Source organism: Sturnira hondurensis, unplaced genomic scaffold (genome assembly GCF_014824575.4).
Source record: "Sturnira hondurensis isolate 20B ecotype Veracruz unplaced genomic scaffold, ASM1482457v3 Scaffold0008480, whole genome shotgun sequence".
NCBI lineage: Eukaryota > Metazoa > Chordata > Mammalia > Chiroptera > Phyllostomidae > Sturnira > Sturnira hondurensis.
Window position 1 is genome coordinate 867,942 of NW_028081111.1, and position 17,232 is coordinate 885,173.

Here is a 17,232-nt window from a genome sequence, read left to right on the forward strand (position 1 = left end):
TGGTTTGGGAGTTAGGAACTCGCATTGCTCCCACGTTGGTCATTGTGTCTGGGCCTTTGTAGCGGACAAAGGTCATTTTGTTTTGAGCATAATCTGTTGTAAATTCCCACTGATATTTCTAATTCACAAGAGAGTTTACTTCTCTGATTTTATATTTGTACCTTTTATGATGAAAATTTTTGTCTCTAGAAATATAAGCATAATTACTTATTTGCTTTATTATCCTATTTTATTTAGACAAAATATATATAAACATTTAGAATAACTCTACCAATATTATTAACAATTTCACTGCTAAAAATAGCTGAAGATGCTTTGTCTCTCAGGGTTTATCCCACTAGGGAAATACAGTCAAATTGCTGTGTTTCGATGTCCTTCAACATCACTCCTCTCTGTATTTATGCCATCAACTCATTTCATAATTTGATTAATGTTTTTGCTTCCTGCTTTTGATTTTTTAAGACTTAAAAAAGTTAACATTGGTTTGTAATTGTGTAAACCATGACATGGTTCCAGAGCCAGAAGAAATCTTGTCTGGTGTTTTTTTACCTCTTACCCTCTTTCCCAGCCTCTCCATCCTCTTCAGTCACTGTTTTTAAAAGGATTTCCTTCTTCCTCTTTTTACTTATTGCTTTTGAATGCAAACAAATACATATATCCATAGTTATACTATTTTTAATGTTTCTTATTTTATAAAAGTAAGCAGCAGCCTACTTTGCCCAAACTAGAGTTTAAAGGTTATCTTCTAACTGTATGGTGTATTAGAACTTTATTAGTCAGACATTGGGTTAAACTGAATGTGCTTATTTATTCACTTATTTTGGAAGGGGTAATTATAACAACTGCCACCTAAGCATTTTAATAATATTCTAAAATAGAATATACATTTTTATTCCTGTATTGTTTTTGCTGTTAAAGGAAAAAACAAACAAACAGAAAAACTTGGTCTGTTTAATTTGCATGTATTCTAGTTCTGTGGTTCTCAACACAGTGAGTGCGTCCCCCAGGGGACACTGGGCAATGTCTGGAGATGTATTTGATCACCAGGCATTGGGGGTTGATGCTAACATTTTTACAGTGCATGGGATGGCCCACAGCAAAGAGCTGTCAGATCTTGCTCGAATGTCAGTACCATATGTCACTTGTGAGAAACCCTGCTCAGTGTCAACCAGTCATTTGAAGATTTGGGTCATCTCCCAGTCCCTCCGTCCCCCTCCTTTCTTCCATTCCTCCTCTCTCCCCTTTCCCCCTTTGCAGTAAAACTAGATATTTACATTTAGGACATTAGGAAAACATAAATCATATAAAATGAAAAGAGTTGAGCACATCAATGATGTGTGCTTTCTCAGGCCTGTCTAAAGAGAAAAATAATTTCTTACTTGAAAGCTCTACTCTAGTATAAATCATATGCTTAACCAAGTTTTTTTGGGGGGAAGCAAGTTTTGCATTATTACAGGTATCAGGAAAGCGGGATTCCTTATCAGGTGCATGCACGTGGAACATCAGCTGGTCTAAAGTGATTGAAGTGGACTTTTGATGTGTTGGAGGCACTGTGGCTGCACAGTTGATCTTGGCACACTCCCCCCTGATGAAAGGCTCTGCTCAAAGGCACACAGGAGGTGGGGAGGTGGCAGCTTCACCGCTCTTTTGCCATTGATGACATCCAAGAGAAATCTGAGGAAAGTGTCACTTTTTCTCATGTCTGTACTTACCATTGCCTCCCTTTAGTATCTCATGAAATACTCAACTTCAACTAAAAAGAGGAGTAAATACTTAAATTTCATTGTGGTTTTAATGTGATGGGGTGAATGGGGGCATGCTTTTTTTCCACATGGGGACCACCTGTTGGGATATCAGCAATGTGCACTTGATCTTTGGAGAGAGATGGCCTGGCAATGTGAGCACGTGGCACAGCAAGCACGTGTTCGGCATGGACAGTGTCTGGTCCTGTGATGTGACTTCAGATCTTAGTTTTCCTTTTGCATTTGGTGATGAAGGGGACCGGTAGCCTCGTGGTGAAGTTCCTAACATCACTGCTCTTTTCTTTTTTTCTCCTTGTTTCCCCACATTTCCATCAAGCAAATTGAATGAATTAGAAAAAACTGATCAGCATTTCTCATTGACGAAAGTAAATGCAATACAAATCTGTTTCCCTGCAAAAGAACTATATATGGTTGGAATAGTTACAGACATTAATTATGACAGTTCACAGGTTTGCCCTTCCTCTTGAAAGGATAAATTTCACTAAACATTTTGCTTGTGAGCTTCAGTGCTTATTTGCAGTTGGTTTGTTGCCTTTAGTAGGGGTGTAGGTGTGTTATGATGGCTACAAGTGTGATCTTTCAGAAATAGATTTAATCGTTAAAGCCCCCTATTTATTTTAACTTTGTGGCCCTAAGACATAAAAAGTTATTATCTGTTCTAGGCCTTTGACTAACATCTTACATTGCCAACCATTTTCTTTCAGCATTTCCCCTGACCGCCAAGAAAAAAGTTGATGTTGATTTATATGCCTTTTGAAAATACCCCCGTTTCAGCCTTTTATACTAGTTTTGTGTGGGGCCCATAAATATTGACAGGGTGCTGAAACCGGTGTCATTTTTAATTCTGCACAGAAATAAAACCCAGTTTGTTGAAGTCACGGTTCTAGGGACTACTAGCTCGGCAGTTGCCATGTTGTGCAGAGCTGGGGCAGAAATCGTTTGTGTGTCGTTCCAGGGGGGAGATGGCGCTGGCCAGATCGGGCAGGTGGCGATTCTTAAATACTGCTGTGCGCACCTGAGGGAAACCCCGCTCAGACAGCGTCTCCGGGCCCTAACGGTTGATGGGGAGCAGCCTGAGTCTTCTGTCAGGGTTCCTGCCAGGCCGTGGGCAAAGCATATAGTAATGGAAAAGGGGGGTTGCTGGGTTGGCAGCAGATCTTAGTTTTCCTTTTGCATTTGGTGATGAAGGGGACTCGTAGCCTCGTGGTGAAGTTCCTAACATCACTGCTCTTTTCTTTTTTTCTCCTTGTTTCCCCACATTTCCATCAAGCAAATTGAATGAATTAGAAAAAACTGATCAGCATTTCTCATTGACGAAAGTAAATGCAATACAAATCTGTTTCCCTGCAAAAGAACTATATATGGTTGGAATAGTTACAGACATTAATTATGACAGTTCACAGGTTTGCCCTTCCTCTTGAAAGGATAAATTTCACTAAACATTTTGCTTGTGAGCTTCAGTGCTTATTTGCAGTTGGTTTGTTGCCTTTAGTAGGGGTGTAGGTGTGTTATGATGGCTACAAGTGTGATCTTTCAGAAATAGATTTAATCGTTAAAGCCCCCTATTTATTTTAACTTTGTGGCCCTAAGACATAAAAAGTTATTATCTGTTCTAGGCCTTTGACTAACATCTTACATTGCCAACCATTTTCTTTCAGCATTTCCCCTGACCGCCAAGAAAAAAGTTGATGTTGATTTATATGCCTTTTGAAAATACCCCCGTTTCAGCCTTTTATACTAGTTTTGTGTGGGGCCCATAAATATTGACAGGGTGCTGAAACCGGTGTCATTTTTAATTCTGCACAGAAATAAAACCCAGTTTGTTGAAGTCACGGTTCTAGGGACTACTAGCTCGGCAGTTGCCATGTTGTGCAGAGCTGGGGCAGAAATCGTTTGTGTGTCGTTCCAGGGGGGAGATGGCGCTGGCCAGATCGGGCAGGTGGCGATTCTTAAATACTGCTGTGCGCACCTGAGGGAAACCCCGCTCAGACAGCGTCTCCGGGCCCTAACGGTTGATGGGGAGCAGCCTGAGTCTTCTGTCAGGGTTCCTGCCAGGCCGTGGGCAAAGCATATAGTAATGGAAAAGGGGGGTTGCTGGGTTGGCAGCAGATCTTAGTTTTCCTTTTGCATTTGGTGATGAAGGGGACTCGTAGCCTCGTGGTGAAGTTCCTAACATCACTGCTCTTTTCTTTTTTTCTCCTTGTTTCCCCACATTTCCATCAAGCAAATTGAATGAATTAGAAAAAACTGATCAGCATTTCTCATTGGCGAAAGTAAATGCAATACAAATCTGTTTCCCTAACCAAAATTGGACTCCTGACTCTATCAGAGTTGGGCTCAGGCAGAGACCAGGTCTTTTCTAACTATAGTCAATGCAAACAAGAACCCTAAATGTGGAATCCCATCAGCTTCTGCCATCCTGTAGGAACCAGGATGCTTCTAGAAAAGAAAACCATTTCGTAAATTTGGCACTGAAAAACTTGGCAATTTGGTGTGGGCTCGTTAATTTGTGGTTTGATAAGTTTCTGAAGCTACTGATATTAACTGGCAGCTTTGAATCATCCTAAAATCAGACTACGGCATAATGAGCTGTATTAATCTGATTCACTTCATTTCCTAGGAAAACAAAATTATAACTGCATTTTCATTCATTTACTTAAGTCGTGGTCCACCTACTTTAGAGCCAGTATTCAATTATCTTTACCTCCAGTGTTTTTTAACATAAGTAATCTGTAAAATTTAATATTCTGAGTTAAGTTTATCTTACTTTAAGATTTGTTTTTTCTATCTATTATTATTTTGCTATGATTACTTTTGCTAAAGTAAAATTTTTTTACTTTAAAGAGTAATGTATACTATTTTTTTATTATTATTTTTTTTAAGATTTTATTTATTTATCTTTACAGGGGAAGGGAAGGAGAGAGGGAGAGAAACATCAATGTATGGTTGCCTTTCGTGCGTCCCCTGCTGGGAGTTGGCCTGCAGGGAACTGGCCTGCAACCCAGGCATGTGCCCTGACTGGGAATCAAACCGCGATCCTCTGATTCGGGGCCTGCACTCAATCCACTGAGCTACACCAGCCAGGGCATGTATACTATTTTTTTTTAAGGCAGCTGATTTAACCATTAAGGGAAGCCTTTTTCCCATCCAAGGGGCCAGGAGACCTCTCCAGAGGCAAGGCTCACAGTTTTCTTGTGTGCATGTCCAGAGTGTTCTGGAAATACCCAAGTACCAGGTCACTCATGTCACTTTGTTTTCTTCCTGTTTTCTCCCTCTTCCTTGTAATATGAAGAGCTCTCTTTATTCCTTATTTTTTAAAAATAAATAAACTGAATTGCATACTTTAATTGATGGATTTTTATGGTATGTAAATTATATCTCAATAAAAAGTATCTGCAGGGCTTGGGGGCTGATTAGAGAGACAACATGAAGGAGGAAATGCTTTGGTCTTTATCTTGTCAGGTATGAATAGTGAGGTTTCCCAAATATCTCTGTAGCTTGGATTAGAAACATTTTTATGGATTATTGAGATAAAGAAGCCTATAGTGAACCCACCAAGATTACTGATAAATAAGTTCATGTGGGTCATGAATCTCAATGATGATAAACTACAGGTATGTACTTGGAAGCAGCTTAGTTAACCAAGCAGGAAAGTGGAAGTTAAATTTCTTCAGGATCAGATTATGTTCCCCCTGAACTGTTCTTACCTTATTTTTCTGAGTTAACCATATATCTTTGAAATTTTTTCTATTTAAAACTTAGAGAGCTTTCTCCTTTCTCACAAGTGAATAGCACTTCAGTATAGAGAGGTAGTTTGTTTACCTGTTTACTTCGATGGACATTTAGGCTAGTTTCATCCTGACATCCTACTGAATTGCTCTCCGTGGAGCTGTATAATTTTGCAGTGTGTGAGAGAAGACTTGATCTCTCACCACCTCTGGATGTGCTGTTTTATCACACTTAACATTTTTTGTTAGTTTTTTTAACTTTTACTTTTGAAATAAATTTTGGCTTATAAAATGTTGCAAGAATAACACAAAGGATTCCTCTACACCCTTCATCTAGCTTCCTCAGATGTTAATATCTAAATTACCACAAGGATAGGCCCTGGCTGGTGTAGCTCAGTGGATTGAGCGCGGGCCTGCGAACCATATGATCGTGGTTCGAATCCCAGTCAGGGCACATTCCTGGGTTGCAGTCCAGTTCCCGGCAGAGGACTCACAAGAGGCAACCATACATTGATACTTCTCTCCTTCTCTCCTTCCCTTCCCCTCTAAAGATAAATAAATAAAATATAAAAAATAAATAAATAAATTACCACAAGGATCAAACAAGGAGGTTAACATTGATACTGTGGTATTATTACACTTTCTGGTCTCTGACAATGTAATGGGTGAGAAGTGATAGCTAAGTGTGATTTTAGTTTACATTTATTTTATTCCGAGTGAAGTCCAGCAACTTTTTGTATGTTTGAGAACCAGGCATTTCCTTTCTCCTTTTCTTCTGCCCATCATTTTCCTGATTTGCTGGTCTTCTAATCAGTTTTAAGGAGTTCTCACTGTATCAGGAAGAGAGTAGCCCCTGGTGTTATGAATTACAAATGTTTTTCCTAATTTTCAATTTGTATTTCTAATTTACCTGAGGTATATTGTACCATATAAAAATGTTTTTATATTTATATAATTGAATTCATCTATCTTATGGTATCTATTTTTAGTAATAGATTTTTAAAAGTCCTTCAAGGTTATAAAGGATTTCTTCTTTATAACCTTCTATACTTTAATATTTCCTTTTGTACTTTTTTTTCCGCCTTATATCTTGGGATTTATTCTGTTGTAGGATGTGAAGCATGGCTGCAACTTTCTTCAGATGATTGCCAGCATATACCATCGCCATTTATTAAGAAGTCTTTTCATTTCCCTGTGACTCGAACTAGCATCCTTCAGCATATACTACATTTCCAGCTGTATTTGGGTCTGCATTCTAGTTCCTCATGTTTCATTAGTCCATAGCATTATATGCCACACCAAACTTGAACAATAAGTTCTTTGAAAGGTTCGCATTATTTTAAAGTAAGTAAAACAAACTAGCATTATTATATCAAACTCTATTTTAAAGCTAATTACTATGCTTACATATAAATAAATGAGACTGTAGAGGCCCCAAAGTCATTGCGTGTTCTGGCATGGGCAGATGGTCCCTCCATGGCAAGTCTGAACATAGGTAAAGTATATCCATTGCAAAAAGTCATTCTGATGACCCTGACCTGGACTGCCCCTCTTCCATCTTGCCAGCTGTGTTCTTTTGGATGCTGGAGGCAGGTTAAGGATACCTAGTGGGAAAATTGAACATAGTTAGTGACAACATGTTTTTTTAAATAGGGGGAGAGGAGAACCACATTTTGGAAAGTGTGTAAGAATTGCTTGAAGCATTTTCTTTAGTAAGTTTAGCTTCCCATCTTTAGGAAATCTGTATCATTCAGAAACACTGCATTCACATGACGCAGTTTACGCATCTCTTTTCACAGGTTTGACAAAGTTCATTGCCAGTTTCGCCCTGAGCACGTACTCCTTGGGGAGGGTCCGTGCAGCTAGTCAGCCAGCTGTACTGTGCAGTCTGGTTCTCGTTGGTCTCTGGTGGGGGGTGGACAGCATGCACAGGATCAAGGCCAAGGACACTCAAGTCACAGGCCTCCAACTTCTCACTGTACTTGTGCTGTCATCCCACCTGTGCACAGCCCCCATCTCCGCTGCTGGGAATGGGGAGAATGAAGCTCGTCCTGGTGTTAGGACTGACCATGATAATACAGGAGAAGTGCTTACCTAGTCTATGGCACCCAATCAGTGTAGAGTAAACAATTGCCATTTCACTCGTCTGGGAAAACTCCAGCCATTGTTAGTGCAATGAGAACAGTTTATGCAGCATCAGTGTAACCTGGCAGCCAAGGAGAGGGGAGTGCACATGCATGACCAATGACGACTTCACTGTACTAGTCAGTGGGGGCCATAGATGCCGTTTGAGGGAGCATGTGTACTGTGTGGCTGTCACATTCAAAATGGCTGACTCAGCAGAGCAACAGATCTGCATCAAATTTTTCATTAAGCTTGAACATTCCTTCTCAGAAACTATTCTGATGATTCTGATGGCTTTCTGGGGAATGCAGCGAGTGCAGCACAAATTAAAGTGTGGCACTCAAAGATGCCACAAAGATGGTTAAGAATCTGTTGAAAGTGATCCGCACTCTGGAAAGCCTGCAACAGGCAGAGAGTGTTGAATGTGTAGGGGCTGCAATCAGCAAAGACTGGTGACCAACAGAGCACAAACTAGAAGCTGATCTGGTAATTCCCAAAAGTACCATGTCTAAGATTTTGATGCAGGTTCTTGGCATGAAACGTGTTGTGGCAGAATTCATTCCGTAAGTTCTGCTCTCAGAGCAGAAGGAACGCTTTGCTGCAGTTGCTAATGATTGGATTCACACCACTACCAATGAGCCAGATTTCTTCAGGAAGGTCGTAACCAAGATGAATCATGGGTCTCTGGCTATGATCCAGAAACAAGGGCCCAGTTGTCCCAATGGAAGTCACCTGGTTTTCAATGCCTGAATAAGGTGTGGCAAAGTCACAGCAAGATCAAGACCACGCTAACTGTGTTTTTTGATTGGGAAGGTGTTGTCATCAGATGTATGCCCCTCCAGGCTGAACATTTAATAAGGAGCACTGTCTCAATGTTCTTCATTGATTGAGAGATACAACATGACGAAAATGGCCACAGCCTTGGGCAACTAGTGATTGGCAGCTTCATCACAACAATGTGCCCGCTCATGCATCACATCTCATGCAGAATTGTTTTGTGAAACATCAAATCACTCAGGTGACTCAGCCCCCTACAGTCCAGATTTGGCATCCTGTGACTTCTAGCTTTTCCCGAAACTAAAATCACCTTTGAAAGGGAAGAGATTTCAGACCATTGAAGAGATTCAGGAAAACATGAAGGGGCAGCTGATGGCGATTCCAACAAAGGATTTTGCAGGATGTTTTGGACAGTGGAAGAGATGCTGGGAGAGCTGTGTGAGGTCCCAAGGTGCCTACCTTGAAGGGGACTGAGGCATCACTGTCCTGTGTACAATGTTTCTTGTATCTTCTTCAATAAATGTCACCATTTTTCATATTACATGGCTGGATACTTTTTGGAAATACTTTCGTATTTCCTTTCTCCTCCAGTGTGTGAAGTTCTGAGGCCCACCCATAATTCCTGAATGTCTATACTGAAGGTGAAGGAAGTTGCCGCTATAATTAGTATAGTATTAAATAAGAGAGTGGCATGTGCATGTGTGAGTAACACATAGAAGACTGAATGAAGCTTGGGCCAGGTGAAGTTGACCTCAGTGTTCTAGGCGTAAGGAAAAAAATGTCCTTTCTGTTTTTGATCTGTGTGAGAGAGAGAGAACAAGGCTGTGGACTTGGTGCTCACTGTCAGCCATGACCAGTTGCAAGAGCAGGATTCAACTTTTATGTACACTGTTTTTTTGTGTTTGTTTGTTTCTTTGTCAAAAAGAATAATCTTCAAAATAAAGCATATAGAACAGATGTCAACAAGAAGGAATTAAAACTGAAATGGGAGAAAATTCAGTAGGAGAGCACCTTGCTACTTCAAAGCTCCAAGTTCAGATGTGGTATGAGCATTTCCAGGTGAATGGCAGAATCCCTGTTGATAGTCTTCCAATGGCCTTGACAGAGAGGAGAAGTGCCAGCAGATTGGAGATGGGCAAATGTTCTCATTTTCTAAATGGAGAAAAGAAAAAAAAATCAGGAAAGAGACTGTTAAACAGATTACTAAGTGGAGATGAAAACTGGGGGTGTCAAGCCTGTTCGCATCTTTTCTTCTTGATGCAGTGTGGCTGGATTTCAGCAGGATATCTAGATTTGTAAGATTGGGCCTCTCATAAATGCGTTCCTTAAGCCTGTAGTGCTAACGTACCTTCTCTCCTTGGGCCCTTTTTCTGAACCCATGTCATTCATAGAAGACCGGATTGTTGTCTCCTTGGGAGTGAGTCTGTGGTCATCTGCTCTCACCATGCTGCATGAGACTCTGCCTACAACCTTATCCACCGACCAGTGCACTTGACTTGTCCCCCACTTGTCCCCATATCATCTTGTACACTCAGCACCTTGATGGGGGGCAGTTTTGTCTTTTACTTTCATAGTCTGTTTACACAAAAAACAGTGTACAACATTAACTGAAAGAGGAGGGACATGGTATGCAGACACCTTTGTCCTGTGCTGAGGCTGCCTGAGAAGGGGACGAGTGGCCCAAGGCACAAGGGAGAGATAGTTGAGTGCCAGTGGCAAATGAATAAAAGGGACATTGCTGGCTTCAGTCCTCACTATCCTCCCATTTGTCACTTGGCTTCTTACCTGCTCTCTCTGTGGAGAGAGCTGGATTGTTCTTGGTCTTCCCCGGCAGGTTGGGTGTTTAGGGGCAGGATGGCCCTGAGCTCATTCCCCTTTATAATGAGAGGGTTGTGGAGGTTGTGTTTTCTTTGAGCACCTGTTACATACTTGGAACTTTGATGGGTGCTTTTTATGCTATTTAGTGAATAGAGCATGTCTGCAGGATAATCCTTTTCTCTCGAGCCTCCATTTTATAGGTGAGACAACAGCTTTGAGATGGGAAGCCTTCTTGTTGAAAGACTGAGCCACTAAAAGAAGCTGGCATTTCGTTCCGAAGCCCACGCTGTTCACTATGTCAGGTAGCAATCCCCTCTCCCTGCTGACAGCACCGCTCTGTGGGCTGGAGCTGGTTGGTGGCTACACCCACAGAGTGGACTGCCATTTCGATCTTCCCTGAGTAACAGCTCAGATGCCTGCTGCCCTTGGCCATGATCTGCACAGCAGCTCGGACAGAAGCATAAGAACCTGCATATCAGACTCACAGATGATGAATGAATGGAGTGATGAGGCTCATCCATGACTGAATCAGAACTTGGAACTCTCGTGATAAGCAGGATGATGGATGGAGGGAAACTGGCATGGTGGAGAGGGACCAGATGGTCACTGAGGCGCCCAAGCCCTCCACTTCTACTTGGTAATCACCTTCCCACATGTAGTATGAGAAGCTGGGACCTACCATGTAGGTGTGATGCTGCCTGAAAGGTATAGCAGTTTCAGGCATTGGTAATGTGCACTTACCATCAGCATCTCCTTTTTCTGCAGTGGACTTTCCTGGGTGATTACGTGTCATGTACAGAGGTAGTGGGTAGTGATCCCTAGCATCCCGAATTCCCATTTTTGGCTCTTACCATCCAGTCATCTTATTTTGTCTACTTTGTGGGGGTGAAGCACATCTCTGTCTTGTCTGTTGTATTTCTAGCACCCAGCACAGTGCTAGTGTGGGTTCAGAACATATTTGTTGGGTATCAAGAAGAGAAAACAGTATTAGGATGCTAAGATTTGAGAAACCTTTTTTTTTCTTTAGATTTAAGAAACCTTATCATTTTTCAAGTAAGAAAGGTTTTGCTTGGGGACATTGTTGTTTCTCTGTTAGGTTAGTCACAGGAAAGCAAGATTAAACCTGCTTTTTACTTCATCAAAACTTATTTTTTACCTAAAACTATTACATTGCTATATATAGACTCAGTTCGCTTGTCTCAGGATTTTAAAATTCTGAGGCAAATATTAGGTGTTTTGGAGCGCACACATCTGTTTCAGAAGTTACCTAGAAAAGTTTAGTTGATTTTTTTTGTGGGTAAGTTTTCTTGAACCAAGTAAAGTAGAGCAGCACAGTTGTGTCATCTCATACTTGATTTGGACTCTCACTAGACTAAGCTCCTTGGGAAGGACAGCATCTGGCTGTGCCTTATTCAGGTAAGTGTTTGCACATAGCAGGTGTGCCACACACTTCCACTGAATAAGTTAGACTTTCATTTTATTCTACAAACAATGTGACTGATACTGTCTCCAAGGAAACCTAGTCCCTGGAGTGAAGTAGCAGCTTCACCATCATGTAGGAAGTGAGATGTAGAGGTGGAACTTGTATCCAGTTTAAAACAAAGTCCTGGTGTTCTTTACGTGATGTGCAGAGACATAGCCAGCTTCATTGCCTGGTTCTTTCAGACAGCCCTGGGACTGGAATATTGGGGGTTTAGACAATAAGCCTTTCTTGATGGGCCTTTCTTCACTTTCTTTCCTTTTTTTCCATAGTTGTGGTTCATCTGGGACTATACCTACCTAGGAGCTTTTACAAACTTCAGATATTCTAATTCATTAAGTCTCAGGTGGGCATCTGTTTGGAATGAATGGGCAGGTGAGGACCCTTTCTGTTTCTGGAATGCATGGTTAGAACACCCATGTTTTCAGATGTTGGACATAACCTGAAGATACTCTGTATTTTGCAGAATTGTAAATCTGAGTAATGGATTACAAGGTAAAGGACAAATTTAACTCATTAGCTGACTCTGTCCTGTTTCTCAGTCTCTCCATGAGGTGTTGGCTTTCCTTGCACAGTTTTAGGGGACTAATTATATACATAGAGGCATTCGTGGATATCAGGATTTACTAATTTCAAGGTGTATGCTATTCAGGGTTGGTAGAGTAAAATGTGAGTTCAGAGAAAGCTTTAAATCTCTTCCTGATTCTGTTAACTTTGCACACAAATTGCATTGTGGAGCCAAAGTTTATCATTTCATAATATGTATAAATGAATGGATGAGAATTATCTGGGAAGCCCTGGCTGGACAAGGAAGTGGGTTTGGCTTTCTGCCAGATGGTCATTGAAATGTTGTGTGTGTGTGTGTGTGTGCGCCCAGTTAAAAGTCTGGACATGTAGATTTTCATGCTCTTGTCTGGTCTTGGCTTTAGAAGTGCTTACACAGCTAATCTGGCATTTATGATTTTTTTCCACTTTAAACTCAGCAGAATGCTCTTTGGGGATATGCAGACAGAAGTGACTTAATTGGATTTCAGCCCTGATGCAGTGTTTGAATGGCTTTATGGATGGCATTAATTGGGTAGCTGCCATAGGAAGTCATATATATATTCTTGAGCTCTTTGATTCAGTCCCTCTCATTGGCTTATTGCTAATTTATTCAACAAATGAAACACTCAAGAAAGAACAATTAAAGTAGTAAAATTAAGAAATATGGTTCATAAGCGGGGCTATCATTTGGTTTCAGCATAGTTACATTACAGCCTGTGTTCAAGGCTGCATGTCAGTACTTGTGGGCTGGCCTGGGTAGTCATGCGAGGCATTCTTGGAGTCTCTTGGATTAAAAGTTGGAAAACGGGTTCTGACACTGATGCTGTGTGGCTTTTAACTATTGCAGCAGATTTTACGTACCTAATTACGGAAGTTCACTGAATGATAAGTGTCCGACAGGAATCATTTTATCGAGAGCCTGCAGTGCATCAAGCCACATGAACACCTGCATGCGGAGCTCCCTTCCTGGAGGCTCTTCCTGTCTGGATAGCCACATAAATATAAAGTTTGTTTTTATAAGAGAGTGATTTCTACAGGCACGGAGGGCATTTCTGTAAAATTTCCCCAAAGACGGAACGTTTGAGTGCACTCCCTAGTGGCAGACCAGATTTGGCTGGATGGTGGCTCCGGCAGCTGGAGGGTTAAAGCTGTTCCCACTGTTGGGGGAAGGAATAGGAGGCATGAGGGCTCGGAATTGTGACAGGACCTGGCATTTGAGGAAAATGTGGTGAACATGCTTTGATGATTTTTGGAATACTCAAAAGTAGCAAAATATCCTTTAAAAAACAGTGATATTAAAATTTCATTCAATTGGATAATTATAAATTTAATCTTTTAAATTAAATTGTTATAATTATTAGCCTTTTCGATGGAAAACTTTAATTTATTCAACCTCCTTTTTATTCTTCATTTTATGGAATACATGTATGTGATACTAAAAAATGTATGTGAGCATCACCCCTAATAAAATATGGGAGAAACAAATCAAGCTGGTTCATCACCCACCAAAAGCGAAATAGGATAATATGCAGTGAGATTTTTTTTTCTACAGTTTCTTAGAAGCCAGTACTTTCTGTAGGAGGCTTCTCAGTTACCCAGTAATTTACAAAATTAAAATGAACAACAAACTTCCCTCAAAATCTTTCTCAGTTCTTTTCTCCAGAGCTTGGTTGTTCTGTGTGTTCTCAGGAGCTCAAATGCTGAAGGTCATGGACTAGTCCCAGTCCTTTTTAACGCATTACCTTCATCTGACTGCTGTGAAAATTATGTGCCCCCTCCCCCATCTGGAGTTTTATCCTGGCTTCTTAAAGGCCAATGATGCGATCTAGAACTGAGGTGAGGTCCAAGTCATCTTTCAGGTCCCTGGAATACTCAAACTTGCATCCATCCATGTAGCTCGGGCTCACTTGAGGATTAGGCACCTTAATCCCAGGTCCTGACTGACCGAACAGCTCTCTCTAGAAGAGCTCCCTGGAAGGTTCTGTCTTGTGACTCACAAATGAGTCAACTCTAGTCTTAACAGACTTAGTGTCCTTCTCTCTAAAATTAATGCACAGCTCTCAAATGACAGGTATTGTACTTGAAGGGCACAGGAAAGAAAGTTTTCTGATATGATTAATTTTGCTATGGGAAAATCTTTAGTATATGGATAGCAATGGGAGTGTTCTTTGTAGGAAAAAGTACAACTTCTACCTTATAGAAAAATATAGGAAAAAATTGTTTAGTACTATACAGTTAATGTCTGTATGTGATTAGTGACAAATGGCATCGTTTCTCTCAGTGTGGTTTGGAGTGTAGGATGCTACTTTCCTGGATGCGTAAACATATCTACCTGGAACCACGCCACCTGGAGCCCCAGCTCATCACCCATTTGCCCCACAGGATGGTTACATTTTTAAAACGTTTTAAAAAGCAGAAAACATTCTCATAGTAATATTTTTTTTCTGATCTTCTTGAGCAAGGGAAACAAAAGAAAAAATAAACATGGGACTACATCATACTAAAAAGATTTTGCACAGCAAAGGAAACCATCAGCAAAATTAAAAGGCAACTCACTGAGTAGAACATATTCACTGATATGTCTGATAATACCTGAAATTTGTAAAGAACTAGTAAAACAACACCAAAAAAGCAAACAGTCCAATTAAAAAATGGGCAAAGGATCTGAATAGACACTTCTTCAAAGAGGACATACAGATGGCCAGTAGGCGTATGAAAAGATGCTCAGTATCACTAATCATCAGAGAAATGCAAATTAAAACCACAGTGAGATATCACATCATACCTGTCAGAATGGCTGGTATCAACAACGGGGAGAAAAGGGAACCCTAGTTCACTATTGCCAGGAATGTAGACTGGTGCAGCCAGTATGGAAAGTATGGAGTTTGCTCAAAATATTAAAAATGAAACTGCCTTATGACTCAGTGATTCTACTTCTAGGAATGTATCCAAAGAAACCCAAAACATTAATTTGAAAGAATGTATGCACCTCTATGTTCATTGCAGCACTATTTACAGTAGGTAAGATTTGGAAATAGTCCAAGGGCCCATCAGTAGATAAGTGAATAAAAAAGCTGTGGTACATCTACACAGTGGAATACTATGCAGCAATTTTTAAAAAAAGGAACTCTTACCATTTATGATAGTGTGGATGGACCTGGAGAGTACTATGCTAAGTGAAAAAGCCAGTCAGAGAAAGACAAATACCCTATGATCTCACTGCTGTGTATAATCTAATGAATAAAGTAAACTAACAAAGTAAAAATAGACTCTTAGATAACAGAGTACAGCCTGACAGCTGTCAGAGAGAAGGGGGTTTTGGAGACTGGGTGAAAAAGGTAAAGGGATTAAGCAAAAAAAAAAAAAAAAAAAAACACCTCATGGACACAGACAATAGTATGGTGATTACCACAGGGAAAGTGGATGGGGGGAGGTGGAAGAGGGTAAAGTGAAAATAAATGGTGACAGAAAGGGACTTGACTTGGGGAGGTGAACACACAATACACTATACAGATGATGTGTTATATAGAGAGTTGTACATCTGAAACCTATACACTTTATTAACCAATGTTACCCAATGAATTCAATTAAAAAGCAGAAGAACATGACATCATTCAGTACTTAGATTATTTTATACCTTTTTCCAGGGAAGATCCTGTTTAGAACTGGGAGCAATAGAAAGGGAGGAGAAAGGGAGGGACTGCATCCTCTGATATATTAGTATCTCTAATTTGTTGACATTTACTAAATCATCAATTAATTAGGTTACTTCTCAAACTAAATCCCTGCCCTTGAGGAAGTCCTCCATTTAAGCAGTCCCTAGTACTAATTATTCCTTTACTGGAAATGCTATAGATGGGGACCTGTAAAACAACATCAGTGAAACAAAGTCCACAGCGTACAGAATGCTGGGTGTTCTGCAAGACAGGTGACCCAGTTTCTCTGACAAATTGTCATTGTAATAAAATAGGTTTAAAGTGACTTGAGAGACATACAAGAAATTAGAAGTTGTGAATATTATTTGGCCCCTCATTCAAATAAATCAACTATAAAAATATTTTTATTATGAGACAGTTGGAACACTAGATATGAGATTTATATTAAGAAATTAATCATTATTTTAGGCATAGTGATGGAGTTGTGCTTATCTGTTGGTCATACACATCAAAGAATTTACAGATAAAGTAATTTTTGTATGAATTTGCTTTAAAGTCATCAAGTGAGGACTGGGAGCTGCAGGGTCTCTAATTGTCGAGGTTGAGTATTTAAGGTACCTGGGAAGGTATATCCTCTCTATTTTTGCTGGTTAAACATCTCCACTAAAATGCAAAATACAATGATTGTGTTACAGCTTAATGAATGCTTTGCACAGAGGAGGGAAGTCAGACTTTTTTGTGTAGAAGAGTCAGGAGCTTATTCCCAGAGGTGACAATATTTAAACTGGGTTTTAAAGTAAGAATGGGTATGCAAAAACGGGAGAATCTGTTCCTTTTTCAGCAGGGAGAAAGGAAGCTGGGAGATTCACTGGGCTGTGTGGGTGGGGGTTTTGTTACTGGTCCCTTTCATTCATTCCTTCTTGCATCCATTTAGAACGTGTTGTTCACTTCCGCCAAGACGGAGGCATAGGTGGAAACACTGTGCCTTCTCCCACAACCAAGTTTGAATAAAACAAAGGTTTGGAGAAACAAAGACACAACCAAAGGACAGAAAATTGAATTATACAGAAGTCCGACTACATCTAACCATTCAACGGGACGGTAAGAGGGGCGGAGCCAGCAGCGAGCAGGGTCGGGCAGGACAGGGCCCCCGACCCAGGCGCGCAGGCAGACCAGAACCAGCTGGGGTGCGGGGCAGACCGCGGGCGCATATTCGCGCACAGTGAGACAGACCACGCAGGCCCCAGGGGGCGAGGGCTGACGGCAGTGGCACACTCGCGAGCAGTGGGACGAAACGCGTGGGCCAGGTGACGGCAGCAACTGCGGCACCGGTGAGGGCC

At 40.8% G+C, this 17,232-nt stretch overlaps 1 protein-coding gene across 3 annotated transcripts in view; it reads left to right on the forward strand.

The window, feature by feature from the left end:
- The window catches only part of NCK2 (NCK adaptor protein 2), a 146,563-nt gene that overhangs the window by 48,126 nt on the left and 81,205 nt on the right, over positions 1-17,232 (forward strand). Inside the window, exon 1 of one of the 3 annotated variants that reach the window (XM_037054984.1) lies at positions 9,340-9,451. The exons of the other annotated variants lie outside the window; for them this stretch is intronic. The gene's annotated coding sequence lies outside the window, so the exon portion shown is untranslated. Of the gene's footprint in view, positions 1-9,339; positions 9,452-17,232 lie in introns of those variants that run through there. 3 annotated transcript variants of the gene reach the window in all.